The 14,698-nt window shown below is 38.6% G+C and overlaps 1 long non-coding RNA gene across 2 annotated transcripts in view; it reads left to right on the top strand.

Moving 5' to 3' along the window:
- LOC149999257 (uncharacterized) overlaps window positions 1-13,553 on the top strand; it is a 46,774-nt gene extending 33,221 nt beyond the window's left edge. The window contains exon 3 of one of the 2 annotated variants that reach the window (XR_016513674.1): window positions 13,302-13,553. This is a non-coding gene — a long non-coding RNA (uncharacterized LOC149999257). Of the gene's footprint in view, window positions 1-11,361; window positions 11,454-13,301 lie in introns of those variants that run through there. The other variant, XR_016513675.1, reaches the window with a different exon arrangement.
- Window positions 13,554-14,698: the final 1,145 nt, after the last annotated feature.

Below are 14,698 nucleotides of genomic sequence, written 5' to 3'. Positions count from 1 at the left end.
GCCGTCATCTTAGCAGAAAGTAAGTTGGGCTGGAAAGGCAAGTGTTCAGATTTATTCTTTCCATTCTGACCCACTTGTAATCTCTCTCTCTTTTACGTTGTGTGTCTCAGCCTGACTCCCCGGTCTCATACCGTCTATATTTCTTTGGCTACGTTCTAAGCAGCATTCACCCAATCTAAGCTCAGACCGCTTCTATGGTCCTCACTCCACAGGCCAGGGGACAGGACTGTAACCTAAAGCGGCCTCCAAATGGTTAACATCAGTCAGAAGCCTGACCTGGCAGCTCAGAGAGTCCATGCCATCTGTCCATGTCCCAAACACCCAACCACCGGCCACTGGACTCAAAGAAGTGATCTGACAGGCTGGAGGAAAGCACTTAGCATCTTTAATTCATCTGCAAGGCAGGGATAATAATTGCCTTCTCAATATAACAGAGTTTTGGGAACATCAGAAAAGTTAGCCAATGTGACATCCTTTGAAAGCTATAAAGCACTGTAACAAGTCATGATTATTAATGTGTAGTGAATTCTGTGAAGCTAATCTGATTTTTCTCCAGACTTCTATTACACCCAAATTTTCCTTTTAAGTTAAGCTTAAATCTGGCCACCATAACTACTAAACATCCATCTGACAAAATCTGACCTGGTCAAAAATGTTGTCATTATAATTCAATAAAACAATAATTTATGGCATTGAAAAAACTCAATGTTAGCTCTTCCGCCAAAGTTTTATTGTTCGCCTAGCAATGTGAGTCTCTCTTAACCAGGCATGTGTTTCTTTAAAATAACTACAAAGTAATTAATGTTCCAATATCAAAGTTAAAGTTAAATAGTTCTTAAAGTTTCAGGTAACCTCTTTGTTGGTATTCATGGTCTTTCTAGAATTTCTAGAGTCCTGTTTTTAGTGGTTGTGTGTTTCTAGGCCTTTATTAGTAAGACTAAGATGACTCTATTTGGGCTTTGTTCCTTGCAGGGTGTGGGGCCAGGAGGGGATGGAGTTTGTGTGCTATATCTGGAGAATTTCAAACCTCATTCACTTTTTTTTCTTTTCCCCAAAAGATCGTTCTATCCGCCTGTGCCTTCTTAACCCCCTTTCCGTGGAATCCCTCTGTGAGCGTCCAAGTGTCGGAGCCCGCGTGCTTCCCGGCTGCAGATTACTTAGCGCACATGGCAGAACTAGCGTGTGTATTTTTCTTGTCCGCGGGTCATTTCATTGCCACATACCTAAACAGCTGGAAAGAACTGACACTCAGTGCTGGTAATCCACTCTACGTGATGTTTGCATTTGTGTCTCCTTAGCCCTCCAAAGGCTAGTTTGGGGGCGAATGTCAATTTTATAAACTTCTCTTTACCCAAATGTAACTTGATTTATCTGCTGTTTAGTGTACTTAGCTTATCTTTACTTTTCCATCATTCATTACAAAGAAATATTCTCATTAAAATAAATACAGATTATCACGTAGTTTTTAGCTGAGCAATTCTAAGAAACTAGCAGCATGGTGATAGAGCAGAGGGCAAAGATACATATAAGGAAAAAGTTAACCTCTATTAGACAAATCTTTTTTTTCTCTTGATACTATGTATTGATCTCTATCGAGAGTCCCAGGTAGAGCAGTGCATTTCATTAACAAGTTTCAAAACAAAGACAAAAGCACCCTGAATTAAATTTTGAGCCAGATTTTAAGAGGAAGTTTATGAAAAACAAAATAAATCAGGGGGAGATAACTTTTTTCTAAGTCTTTCTATGGAATGAGTTCTTTCTTTAGATATAATCACCATCAAGATTTAATTTAATTTTATTTTTTTCGTCTTAATCAATGTATCACCCTTTGGTTTGACTTCGGTCATAAGTTAGACCAGGTGGTGTTCAGAATGGTAAGTCATGTTGCCTGAGTTCCTCTCTGGGTCTGTCAACTCAGCCAGCCCTGGGCCCTCTGACCAAGTGCAGGCCAATTGAATCAAACCATCTGACTTATTTTTCACTAAACCAATGAGCTTATGGGTCTTCCTTTTCTTGAAAAATATCTGCCTCACTCACTGAATTAAGCACATGAATGGTACAACCTATAGGCAGCTCGGCCTCTGAATGTGTTGGGTGGGGGGATCTGCTCTTAGGGTGAGGTATAAGCAGAAGAGCTATCCTCTGAGAAGAGCTTTGCGCATCTGGCCCTCCCTCTCTCTGGTCTTGCTCCAGTTCTAGTGCTTGGGAGGCAGGGATTCTAAAGGGCCTTATTTGGCTAATATAGCTCTGTTATTAGCTGGGGCAAGCATGATTTCACTTGTACACACATCTAGTTCTCTCAATTAAAACATCTCCTGTTTAAAGTTTCAAACCAACCTAAAACACACATTTTCTTCAGCGAGTTGTCTTTGATTGTTTGGCTTGCAACATTATTCTGTGCCAAATTTGAAAAGCATTCTGGAAAGTTTATTTGCAGGCCAAGCAATCAGAGCTGTGCCTTTTTAGTTTAGGGTGGGTGGTTTTTCTGTTTTGTTTTCTTTTTGGAACTGCCACAATTTCATCACAAAAACAATTTCAAACAGAGCTGCCTTCTGTAGTGAAATTGCCTGTTTGGCCACATACATGTACAGGTAATTACCAGGGTTAAGCAGTAATGTCACTTAAGTAATCATTTTTATATTGTATAATTGTGATTATATGTGGCACATTAGTCTAGAGGTTTCCAAAAGCACCTGGCTTTTTAGCAGAGATAGATAAATTCAGGCATGATTCATTGGAATCATTCAAATTCATGTGAAATAGACAATCAAAGAACTTCTAGTCTCTCTCTTTTCTTTCACTTCTTTTTTAGTGTTCCTGTGATGCAGAATATCTGCAAAATGTACCCTTCACTCAAAAAAAGAAGATTCAGAATCGTTGTTTTCATTGACACCCAAATGCAAATGAGCAGAAATATATACGATCTGAAAAACGCTTCTAGAAACAAAACTTTTGCTTTTTATTTTTCATGCTATAGACTTGAAACTTTAGACAACATCAGCGAGGTCAGAAGAGAGAACAGAGGTAGAAATGGTAATAATAACAATCATTAGCTGCTGAAGCTAAAACGCCTCGCCCCAGCATTTTACCTCCCAGATCTTGACCATAACGGTGGTTATCATCCCCGTTCTTAAAGAGTTTCCACCCTAAAAATACTCCGTCATTATGGGTGTTTTTCACTAAATCTAAGTTTCTTCTGCTGTTAGATCCAGCAAATAAGATTCCCTCCAAGTCATTTAGGGAAGTGGAGACTTTTACTAAGATATAAGTTCCCTTGGGACACAGATGTGAAGCCTTTGGAAAAGATAGATTGATTTGAAAAATGGCTGCCATGTATTCTTGAGTCATTTCTTCCTATACAATATACATCTTTATTTATATATTTTTGGAGAAAACGTGGTCTTTGGAAGCCTTTCAGGAATGTGCTTAACACAGTCCCTCGTGCCCGTATTTTAGTTACTTTATCAATGCAAAGCATTAATTTTTAACTAAACAACAAACATTTCCAGTTTTAACACATATTTGATAACGCACAAATTTCTAATCATTGCGCCACCTCAGATTCTCTCAATCCCTATAGTGTGGTTTGCATAACCTTTGGGCTGGTTTCCAATTGTTTATTCTAGCAGATTTTTATTGTGTCAATTTGAATGAGAAAAACAATTAAAAAAGAACTAACTCCTGCAAAACAGAGATTTCAGGATTCAGGAAGTGAATTAATGATGCCATTGATTTCTCTTTCCCTCTGAGGCTGGTTTTACATATATTTTGACTACTGAAAAATATAATAGTCATAGTGTACAGTCTAGCCTAGGGATTAAGGTCTGTATTTAAATCCTAGCCCTGACACTTACCAGCTTTGAGCAAAACACGTGACTTCCATTTCTTCTCCAGCATATCAGGGCACGTGTTCATTTCTACCTCATGGATGTGCTGGGAGGAATAAAGGAGTCAAAGTGTAGACAGCACTGTGTCTTTAAACATAGTTTTGACTGCACGGCAGATTTAAAGTAATAACATTTTAACATAGTAATGCTTTTCCTAATTAATTCTTGAGACATATTTAAAATTAAGGTCATGCATTGTATGCCAAGGCACCAACCAACAACTGCCAGCTTATGTGGCCGTCCCCTTCTCCCAGTCTTTTTCAATCAAGCAAAGCATCTCCTCATGTGCTAATGCTTTTATTACCCAAGTCTGTGCCCATCCCTGAGTTCCGTTCCTTGTCTTTCACCAAATCTGTTTTACCTTTTTTGCAAATACTATTCCTTTCTTAACCTGCTCCATGAAGTTTTTCCAATGGATAAGAAACTAATTCTTCCCTATTTAGTGTTCTAATCAATTGGACTGCTGCAGTTTGGTTATGGTTATATTTGTTTTATACTGTGTGTGTGTGTGTGTGTGTGTGTGTGTGTATGATATGTGCTGTGCAGAATCTTTTGTCTAGCACTTTTTTTAAAATCCAGGAGAGTGACGTCCCAATGTGGACCATATGCAGAAATACCATTCTGGAGGTCAACTGAGATCTAGTGTGGCCAGCTGATGACCAGAGCATCCTGAGACAGTGATGGGGCAGCAAGAGACCCTTTTTAAACTCTAAAAAACACACACTTGCATATTTCTTCATGCTTTTACGTCACAGCTCTAAAGTAGATACCGGTGCTTGAAGGACAATAATCAATGTATTTATTTATTATATGACCCTATCTACATACAGTTTTATTGTGAAATAAATTAGTTTAGGAAGTTTCTTTTGCTTGCCAGAAGTAGAGAGACCCATTCATAGGTATCAGGGAGATAGTAGTAACTTAGATCCTTGTGAGTGGACATCAAGGAAAAGCTGAGCAAGGGAGCAATAGCAGCAGGATATTTGTCTCCTGAGTCACCATTATTGTGCTCAGCTGCCCTCAGCGTGTTCCCTCCTCTCCTTTCAGTGCTGACAGGCTCAGAATTGACCAAAGCCCATTCATCTAGGCTCCAGCATCACAGTTTTTGCCACATCAGATCACCACCTGCTCTATTAGTCACTTAATATTTTTTTAATCAGTTCACTTTTTCTTGTTACCTTAACAAAATGATTTCATAAGGAAACTATATTTTTACCATAAATCAGAAAAGGCAATGCATCGGCCTTATGACAGAGGGGAAGAGGAATACAAGGACATCCTCAGCCCATGGCTCATTTCTTTCTTCATCTTGATAGAGCAGAAAGAATCTATAATCGGCCCTCTTCTTGCCTCCTTTCCGGCCAACAGCAGGTCCCAGCTTTGGCTACATTTTGGAAATCACCTAGGTGATCAAAAAAATACTTAGGCCATTAATCACCTCCAGAGATGAACGGTTTTGTGGTGAGACCTGGGCATTGGTATTTTAAAGGCCCTGAGTGATTCTAACATGTAGCCATGGCTGAGAACTAGTCTGAGAGTTGTCCCACTACCTCTATTTGAATGAACTGTAGAGATAGGAGTCTCTGTATGTCATAAATAAGAGCAAGGTAGGCTGCATGTGCCCTCCCCTGGAGTATATCTCCAGGGTAAACTGAATAGGCATCAAAGAGTGTGTATATCACAGTTTTAAAAATGCTGGGATGGTTTAGTCTCTCCATATATTCACCTTATTGTTTTTATTTGTTTTTTAACCTCATAGCTTGTTCCTTCCTAGCTTCTGCCTCTTTTGAATTTTAAGAACTGTCCTAGTTCCAATTTCTCATGAATTTTTTCTCCACATCTTGAACATCAGTTGCCTTGGCCCAGTGAGCTCACTGTCCCTGTATTTTGTAGGGAAAAATGCAGGAGAGAATGAAGTTGGTTGGTGTGTATCATCTTCGTAGAACAGTCTGCATCACTGTTGGGGTTACCACTGCCAGCCTGTGGGTTCATCACACTTTGCTGACACACTGGGGAGAGGCCAGGACACAGTCATCGGCCATTGAACAGTGAGGCCTTGACAATGAGGCCTAGAGGTCCTTTAAACGGATGTCATCCTCACTTGGGCATTGATAGATTTGAACTGGAAAGTGTTTTCCACACCTGGATCATCATCAGAATCAATACAGGGCTTTGAGGGTTTTGGTTATTTCCACCCAAATTCTAAATCAAGAAGTCTAGGACAAGGCAAGACTTTGAGATTTGTATCCTTTTTAATGGCTGTCAAGAAAAATGTAATAGTACTTTGGTTTGGGCACCAGTGGGTTAAGTGATCTCTGGCCTTCTTTACTCTAAACATTTATAGTTCTGCAATAACCTCTACAATAGAGACATGAACCTTTTCCTGAAAGCAGTGACCACAGCTCACATTGAGATTTATGGAACACAATTTCCAAAAAATATTAATTGGTGCTTGGATAATAAAGGATGACAAAAGGAAATGCTGAATATTAAATCCTCCTTTGGATATTAACAATGTGTTAGAAGATGAGAGACTCTGAGAAGGCCTGTTGTGAAAAGAAACTTGTTTCTTACCATTGAACTAACATAATTGCAAATGTGAAAACTTGGTCTCAAAAAGGCTATTAATACTCCTTCAGATGGTTTTCCTTTAATAGGGTTTGGAGGCTCCAAGTCTGCACAATGTTCTGTATATAGTGAATTCTTAATAAATGCTCCTGATTGACAAACGACCAGACGAAAAGCAAAAGGCTGAAACTCAGATTCATCAATTTTGTTAATTGTTAGCAGCCTGGGTAAAAGTTTTGATAAAGAGGTCAGAACTAATGGTTTCAATGAGGTTTTAGTATTAACCAAGGTTTCATTCATCTTAGCTGCCAGTGTATTTGATTAATCTACACACGTACCTCCTCCCTCCCAAAGAATTATATTTTGCTTCCATACCATATGGTTGTGGAATAAGAACAGGACTTACCAATGTGGACGGTAAGCCATTCATCATCCTCTTAAACCTTATTTGCATTTCAGAGTACAGTAAAATTAATATCCTTTAATTAAAAATACTGCCTACCCAGCGCCCGTAAATAAATGGCACCCAATACATGTTTGTTAAACGACTCACGAATGATTCTTGCACCTTAGCCCTCTGGGTTTTGTTTTTTCAGTCATACCCAGAGCAGATACTGCAAACACCTAGGCAAATTTGCATTATTGATATAGGGAGAAGAACCGGTGTTGGCCAGAAGTTGATCTTTGTCTCGGGTGGATTAATCGCAGCTGAAGTCAAGATGAATAAATCTATGTTCCAGAATGTCCCGGTTACAGTTCAAGACTAAAAGAAAACACAGGAAGTTAGAGGCTATAAAGAGGAAGGAAGAGAAAGACTCCCCCAAAGAAAATACAGATGTTCTAAAAGTCTCATTATTGTTATAATTGGACTTTGTAAAAAGTCCGGTTGGACTTTAGCGATGTTTGGTCTCAATCAGCAGCCTGCTCTATTCTGTCAACTCCTTCATGGGACAGGAGAAAGGAAATATCTTTGGGCTAGTCTTATTCAAAGTTGTATTTACATACAAAATAGGAATATATGCTTTTTAAAATTAAAAGTCATACATATAGTACATTATATATGTGTTTATATACATACATACAACACATACATACACAGAGTCACTATAATACTTGCTTTTTCCTACAGGAAAAATAGCTAAATATTTTCCTTTGAAATTTTCCATGCTATCACTCTTCAAAATAAACTAGGACTGTGAATAGTGGTATTTTTACAAAAGCCACTGGTTTAGGTAAAAACAATTTAAATAGCTAGATGCCTGCAAATGCACTTAGAATATGTTTATAATATAGAAGATTCATTTCCAGTGCTATTTCACTAAAGCAGTTGCTTACATTATTGGAAATGGGGAAATTGTTGCCACTTGGGTCAGTCCATTTTCATCTCTGGCTACCCAGGAGCATATGTGCGTATTAACCCTTCGAGAGCCTGACCAGACTCACTGTCCACTGGTTTCAAATGAATGGAGGTGGAAATTGGACTTGTTGTAAAGCTTCTCGTCTGGATGTGTAGATAGCATGGTGATAAGCATCATATAAACACAGAGAGGGATGGAATTCAAGTTACCTTTATCTGTGCCTCCTTTCATATACAGTATGTGTCATAGACAGACACCAGTGTCTCATTACATGACCACCCACAGAACATTACCCAATGTGACATTCTTCAGGGGGAAATTAACAGAAATGTTTTTACCACATCAGTCCCTTCCAAGAACACTGATTCAATAATAGTACTTAAAAAGTGACCAGATGCCCATGCAAGCCTCTCTCTTCCATTGTTGTGACTGGGGGGCATTATAAACATATCACATTCTAAAATTATTTAAAGTAGGACAATACAGAAGGAAACACAGTCACACACACAAGTGTACTCATGGATACACACACACACACACATATGTGTCAATTTATCATCTAGATAGTATTTCTATTTCTCTAGTAGTTTATATATGCATGTAGCCATTCCTCTGTTAGTGTCCAAATTTTCCTACTAATTGTACATAAACATGGTAAACATATAGAGTATGGTTCCCTCACCTTTAAAAACATTTTTAAAAAGTCAAAAGGCTCACTGGAGTTCAAAGAATAATAAGGATTGCAAATGGAGTCGCAGATAAGAAATATTCAATAATATATAGTATTAGAAATATTAGAAATCTGAATTTTATTACCTAATATTTCTCTAAGAATCACAGTATATGAAAAGTACTTTCACATGCATTTCATAATAGTTTTTTCTGAAATAAAGAGAATTTGACATGGATTTTGATGCATATTGCTTTTCCAGAGCACTGATTTGAGGGCTGACACATGAACTGGAATATCCATGGCAGGAGTGAAAGGCCACCATGAACCTCATGTTGTTTTTACATAGCTAGTATGTTTCTTGTGATCTGAGAAGCCTACATGACCATTGTTTTTTCCAATTGTATATACATAATTTGGCTATTAGGAGGGATTAGATAAAGAGAAAGGATAGGTAATAACAAAGAGAGTTCTGTAAAGAGAGTGAGGCCTGATGGAAAAATAAATTTTGGAAGAGGAATATACGCTGAACCACTATTTATTGAACATCGACTAGGAGCAGACCATGACTTGCGTGTGGTGGTGGTGGTGGTGGCATTGAGTGTGAAAGAAGATGGCAAAATTACAGTGTCATATTTTCTAGCTTTATGAGATACTCAAGTATTGCAATTTGTAAGACTTGGTAAAAGAAGCTAAACTATTTGTACCACACTGAGTTGAATTGACATGAACTATGAAGAACCTTGAAAGCCCAGTTGGATAGAGAGTTGAAGTGCATTTTCTTCTCCAAATAAGCCTATAATTATAGTCTCAACTTTGAGCCTATTACTTGCGTGTATTGTCAATTTGTTTTTCACTTAAGTGGAAAGCAAGAGCAAATAGGAGCGATGAAGACCATCTTTCCTTTCCTTTTTGCTTGGTGCTATCAGTTGGCCTAAAAATAATCAATAATCCCATGGAATCTAGTATGTAATTACTTCTAATTCCTCAAAATTAAAATTTTGGTTCTTTTTTAAATCTTCAAACTAACTACTTTGGGAGGTAGGGATATGCTAGAAAGAAACTATTTTGGTTATTTGTTTGGATGAGTTCTCTACATGTAAGTGAAGTAATCTTGAGAAGAACAGGAGGTGCTGATAGAATAATTGTGTTTACTCTTCCCACTTCATGATTTCTCTCTTATAAACATTGTTTTGTATTATTGGGCTCCACGTTCCTTTTTCTCATCTGATGTTTTACAAATATTTTTCTAATTGCCTGAGACAGTGTGGTCCAATAAAGTTAAATTGACTTTGGGTTGAACTTGTTTGTCTGATCTCTTGCCAGAGGTTATAGTCACCCACTTGAACTGACTTTCACTCTGTTTCTTGGTCTCTGTCTCTCTCTTTCTTTCATGTTCTTCTCTACTCATTATCCTTTCTGCTCCTCTATTCTAATGTATGACCCCAGAATTAATTTTCAAGACTTCCATAAACAAATTATTTAAAAAATAAGTTTATCTAAATATCTCTATCTACCCATCCATCCATTTATCTTTCATCTAAATACTTTAGCCACCTAAATCAACAGATCAGAGTTTCAACCCAAGTCCATGAAGGAGGTGCACTAAATGCTTAGAAAACAAGAGTACTTGGAACAACCCATTTGTTTGACGTCTGGAAACACTTTACAAACAACCTCCAGGAAAATAACAAAGCAAATAGTGCTGGTCTACCGCAAGGGAACAGATATGGTGTGTGATCAGTTAGCTGCAACCCACAAATAAACACAGACAGGCAATCTAGCAAGCAAAAAACAGAAACCACATTATTGTCCATCACAGACTGAAGAGTTTAGAATAAACTTAAAGCCTCGTATGTGTGACTTCTAGGCTCTGAAAAGAAGGTTAAAAGCTTCAAGGACTCTTCCTGGTTTCGTATAGTAAGCTCTCGAGTTATCCTTTAAACCCAAAGATCAACATTTATTTTAACATCTACCCACTTTGACCAAAGCCTAAGTCGTGGGAGTGCTCAGTCCTGGTGCTTCTCTGACTCATTTAGGAGACAAGAGCCCTGTGGCTCTGCAGGCCTTGGCTTCTCATGGTGCAGTGATAATCCCTTGTCATATTTCCAGCAGTCAGACCTAGGACTGGTCCGTCAAAATGACACCATAAGACATGAGCCTTTTCCATGCATTCACCCTATTTCCATATGAACTTCAAATGAGTATCTCTGGGCTCCAGTTCTACTTTTACTAAGGCTAATAAACATATTCTGCTTGTTTGGAAATTCTAAACAACTTTTTGCCTTCCTTTCTTTAAGTTATACCTGTTGGATTCTGTCATAACTTTCTTTCTCTTAGTCTTTGAGGACAGATGACCATCCTTATCTGTGTCATATTACAGTTAGAAAGGTAAATTGTCATCTTGATTCCTTTTTCCCATCCTTAATTGTAGATTCTTTCTCATTTGAATTGATTTGCAAAGTGGGATTGACCGTAATTTAGAAACAAAAATAGAATTTTTGTTTCTCCTGGGTCTGAGGCAACAATATGTTTCCTTTTCTAAATTTTCATCATCCCTTTTGAAAACTCCAGTCCCTTTTATTTCTCCTGAGCAGGCTATTTTGGGATCGCACCATTGTTTCCTTTTCCTGTGGCCTCCCATAGGATCACATTCATAGGTTAGATTTATGAACATTAAATTAATGTTGCATTAGACACTAAGCAGAGATACAAGGGAAGAGAGAACACATTTTGTCTAACATGTTAAGATGAGGTGAGGCTTGTGATTGGGGCAGGGAAGAAAATACAAAGTAACTAACTCGTCTGTCCAATTGGCATTAGACACAAACATGAGGCTGGTCATTAGCTTTTACTTCTCTTAATGCTTCTCTTACAGAACCACACGCAAAATAAACAGTCCCACGGGCTAGGGAACCAATGGCCAACAGTTGTCCGGAGAGGATAAACCTTCTGACCTTTCTTATTGGTGTTCTGGTAAGAAATGCCTGTGCCCATTCCTCCATCCCTACAATTTCATCATCTCCAAAAATTTACCAGAATGTATCAAGAGAATTCCATCAGAACCATCATCATGGCCTAACAAACAGAGAGAGAAGGCATTCAAAGTCAACATAGCTCTCGGTTGGTGCCGCTGGTCTCCAGAGAAAGAAAGAACCTGATAGTGTCCAGCCCGATTCTGAGGAATTATGAAGGGCTAGAATACTTCAAATAAAAGGAATATTTTTCTTCAAAATGTTTTCCATAAGTCATGCTTATATTTAAAGGATCTGATTACTAAATAGATCTCAGTAAGGATCCAGGATGTCTATACCTCTCATGGATGGGAAGATTGATGTAGGAATGGCAGGGCCAAATCCATTTTTGCTCAGGTACTGGAGCCAGCCCCTCCTCACTATTTTTCTCTCCCATGCATAACTTTAAAGTGCAATACAAGTGAAGAAGCGTCTTTATCCAGCTAACATTTGGGATGATAGCAAGGCATGAGAGAAACTTTGGAAAGGGGAAGGAATGGAGGTGTTGGTGGGGTTGTGAATTAAGAGACTGGAAGAATGAAATGTGTGTAGGCTGGGGCTAAACCAGCCCACATTCAAGGTTCAAGGAGTGAAGAATTAAAGTTTACCTCTTAAAGAGAGGAACTGCAAAAACTAATAATAATAAAAAGGAGGACTTTCATGTAGGTGTAGAGATTTGATTGGGAGAAAGGAAAGAACTTTTTTTTCTGATGGTGAATTTGACAGACTTCCCGGTACAATGGTACGGCGCAAGGGAAAATTCAAGTTAGCCAGAAACTTTGTTTCTCATGTTTGCATCTCCTGAGATTTCACTTGCCACGGAGGACAAATGTTTCTGTTCTGCAGGAGCAGGAGTTGATGTTACAGAGTTGCTGAAGGAGCTTCTGCCCCTCTCCTTATTATCTCTGAAAGCCCCTATAAGCCACTCCAAATAATCACACAATAAAAATATTGTTTCTGCTAGAGTATGTGTCTTGAAGTGATATAAACTAAATACCTTCACTTGAATTGCCTCTTATTCTGGCTAATGAGTAACACAGACACTTGAGTAAAATGGATTTAGGAATAAAATTGGTACTTCTGGTTAATTGCAATAGAACCAGGAGCCAACTCCTTTAAAACATGATATATAAAGAAAATATGGGGGAAAGACTTTAAAGTATGTACAGAATGTTCCCGATCCCATTTCTCTAGATTATTTTTCAATGCCAGCCATCATTATTCTCATTAAAAAATTGAATACTGTTAAAAATTTGACTTTCTTGAAAAATTTTTCTCTTTAATGAAAGAGCATTATAGTGGATTTACTATAATATCTTCATTTTTATCAAGTTATTTTTACTGTTAAATTAGAATAACTTATGTAAAATATCTTTAGGCTGAAGATGAAAATTTAAAGTAAGACTCCTGTTCTCCTTTTAATTCCTTCTGCTTAGTGCTATATTTTATGTTTTTCTTATATAAACAGCCCTGTCCCTTAGAGCAAGAATCAGTAAACTATGGTCCACGGGCCAAATCCAACCTAATACCTGTTTTTGTGACTGCCCCCTCCCCATGAGCTAAGAATGACTTTTCTGTTTTTTAAAATGGTTAAAAAAATACAGAAAAATAATATTTTGCGACATGTGAAAATCACATGAAACTTAAATTTCCAACTCCATAAATAAAGTTTTATTGGAGGCCAGGCACATTTGTTCATTTACATATTAGCCCCAACTGTTCTCCTGCTACCAGAGCTGTGTAGCTGCGAAACAGCCTGTCTGATCCACAAACCCTAAAATATTTATTCTCTGGCCCTTTGCAGAAAGTTTGCTGACCTTACCTCAGTACAAGTCAACATTTGCGTGCCTACACAGAAAGCCATGGGGCCACCCTGAGACGATTTGAATATAAACACAGAGGATTGCAGCATTTCGCACGCTTTTGGAGTCTGGAATATTATCGGGCAGTAGATGAGGTACAATATGAATTGTTTTGGCATCCCTGGCCTCATTACCAACCTCCCTGCGTCTACACATCTGGGTCTGCAACAACAAGGGGTCATTGTTCAGCTCTGCTGTTGCTGTTTATGAATCAAAAGAACAAAAAGGCACAGAATAAACAAAATGTCATGTTCATACAAATCTCGATTGGGGTAAAATCGTCTGGCTGGCATTGCCTGTGTACAATACCGTCAGCGGGGCCGCTAGCTAGTGATGGGGAGCCTCCCAGGTCTCCTGTCTTGGGTCTTCAAAGGTTGGAACAGCTTATTGGAGGGTTTACACAAAAAGCTAGATCGATCCAAAACAGTCAAGATTTAGTCTCGGAGGCTTGGTTATTATGAACCAAGTTGTCTTTAGGAATCCTTGAGGTCCTAGGAGATTTTGGAGCAACTGTAGCATCCATGGAAGGGAGGTTACAGAAAGAAGCTTAATTAATATCTTAGAGCAAGGCCTCTCAACCTCAGCATGACTGACATTTTGGATCAGATCATTCTTCTTTTGAGTCCTGAGCTTTGTAAGATGTTTAGCAGCATCCCTGGGCTCTTCCCACTAGATGCCAGTAGCACTTCCCAGCTGAGACGATCTAAAATGTCTGCAGACATTGCCACAGGTTCCCTAGGGGACAGAATTGCACCCCCCCCCCCAGTTGAGGGCTACTATCTCAGGGAATTATGAAAATTTGCTTCATTCCATAGTGTAATCAAAGGAGCTCCAAGGAGCATTAGACCCCGAGAACAGAACTAGACTTAAAAAAATAAAGAAGAGGGGGGAGAGGGGAGGGAGAAAAGGGGGGAGAAAAAGGGAAGGATCTAGTCAAGGAACTAGTATGAATGACACACGGACATGAACAATAGTGTGGGGACTGACCATAGGGGGCAGGTTGGGCAGGGCAGGCGAGAGCAATGGGGGAAAAAATGGGACAACTGTAGTAGAACAACAGTTAAAAAAAGAAAGAAGATTTGAGGAGCACAAAATAAGTAAAAGGAAAAAAAATCTGATTATATACGTACCTAGATTTCCAAAATAGTCTTAGATTTGCTTACAATGAAGATCAAAACAGACTATCTGATGGCTCGCTGACCTGTTCTAATGTTTCCCATGTTCTGTGGAGGCAAAGGCTGGACCTTCACACCAGTGTCTTTATCTCTAGCATCCTTCACCCATTCATGCACCCAACAGTGTTGACTGAACACCCATTGAGGACTTCGAATGCTCTCTG

The sequence above is a fragment of the Furipterus horrens genome, unplaced genomic scaffold (genome assembly GCF_987537825.1).
Source record: "Furipterus horrens unplaced genomic scaffold, mFurHor1.1.pri manual_scaffold_10, whole genome shotgun sequence".
NCBI classification, from domain to species: Eukaryota; Metazoa; Chordata; class Mammalia; order Chiroptera; family Furipteridae; genus Furipterus; species Furipterus horrens.
This window is presented reverse-complemented; position numbering and strand designations above follow the sequence as displayed.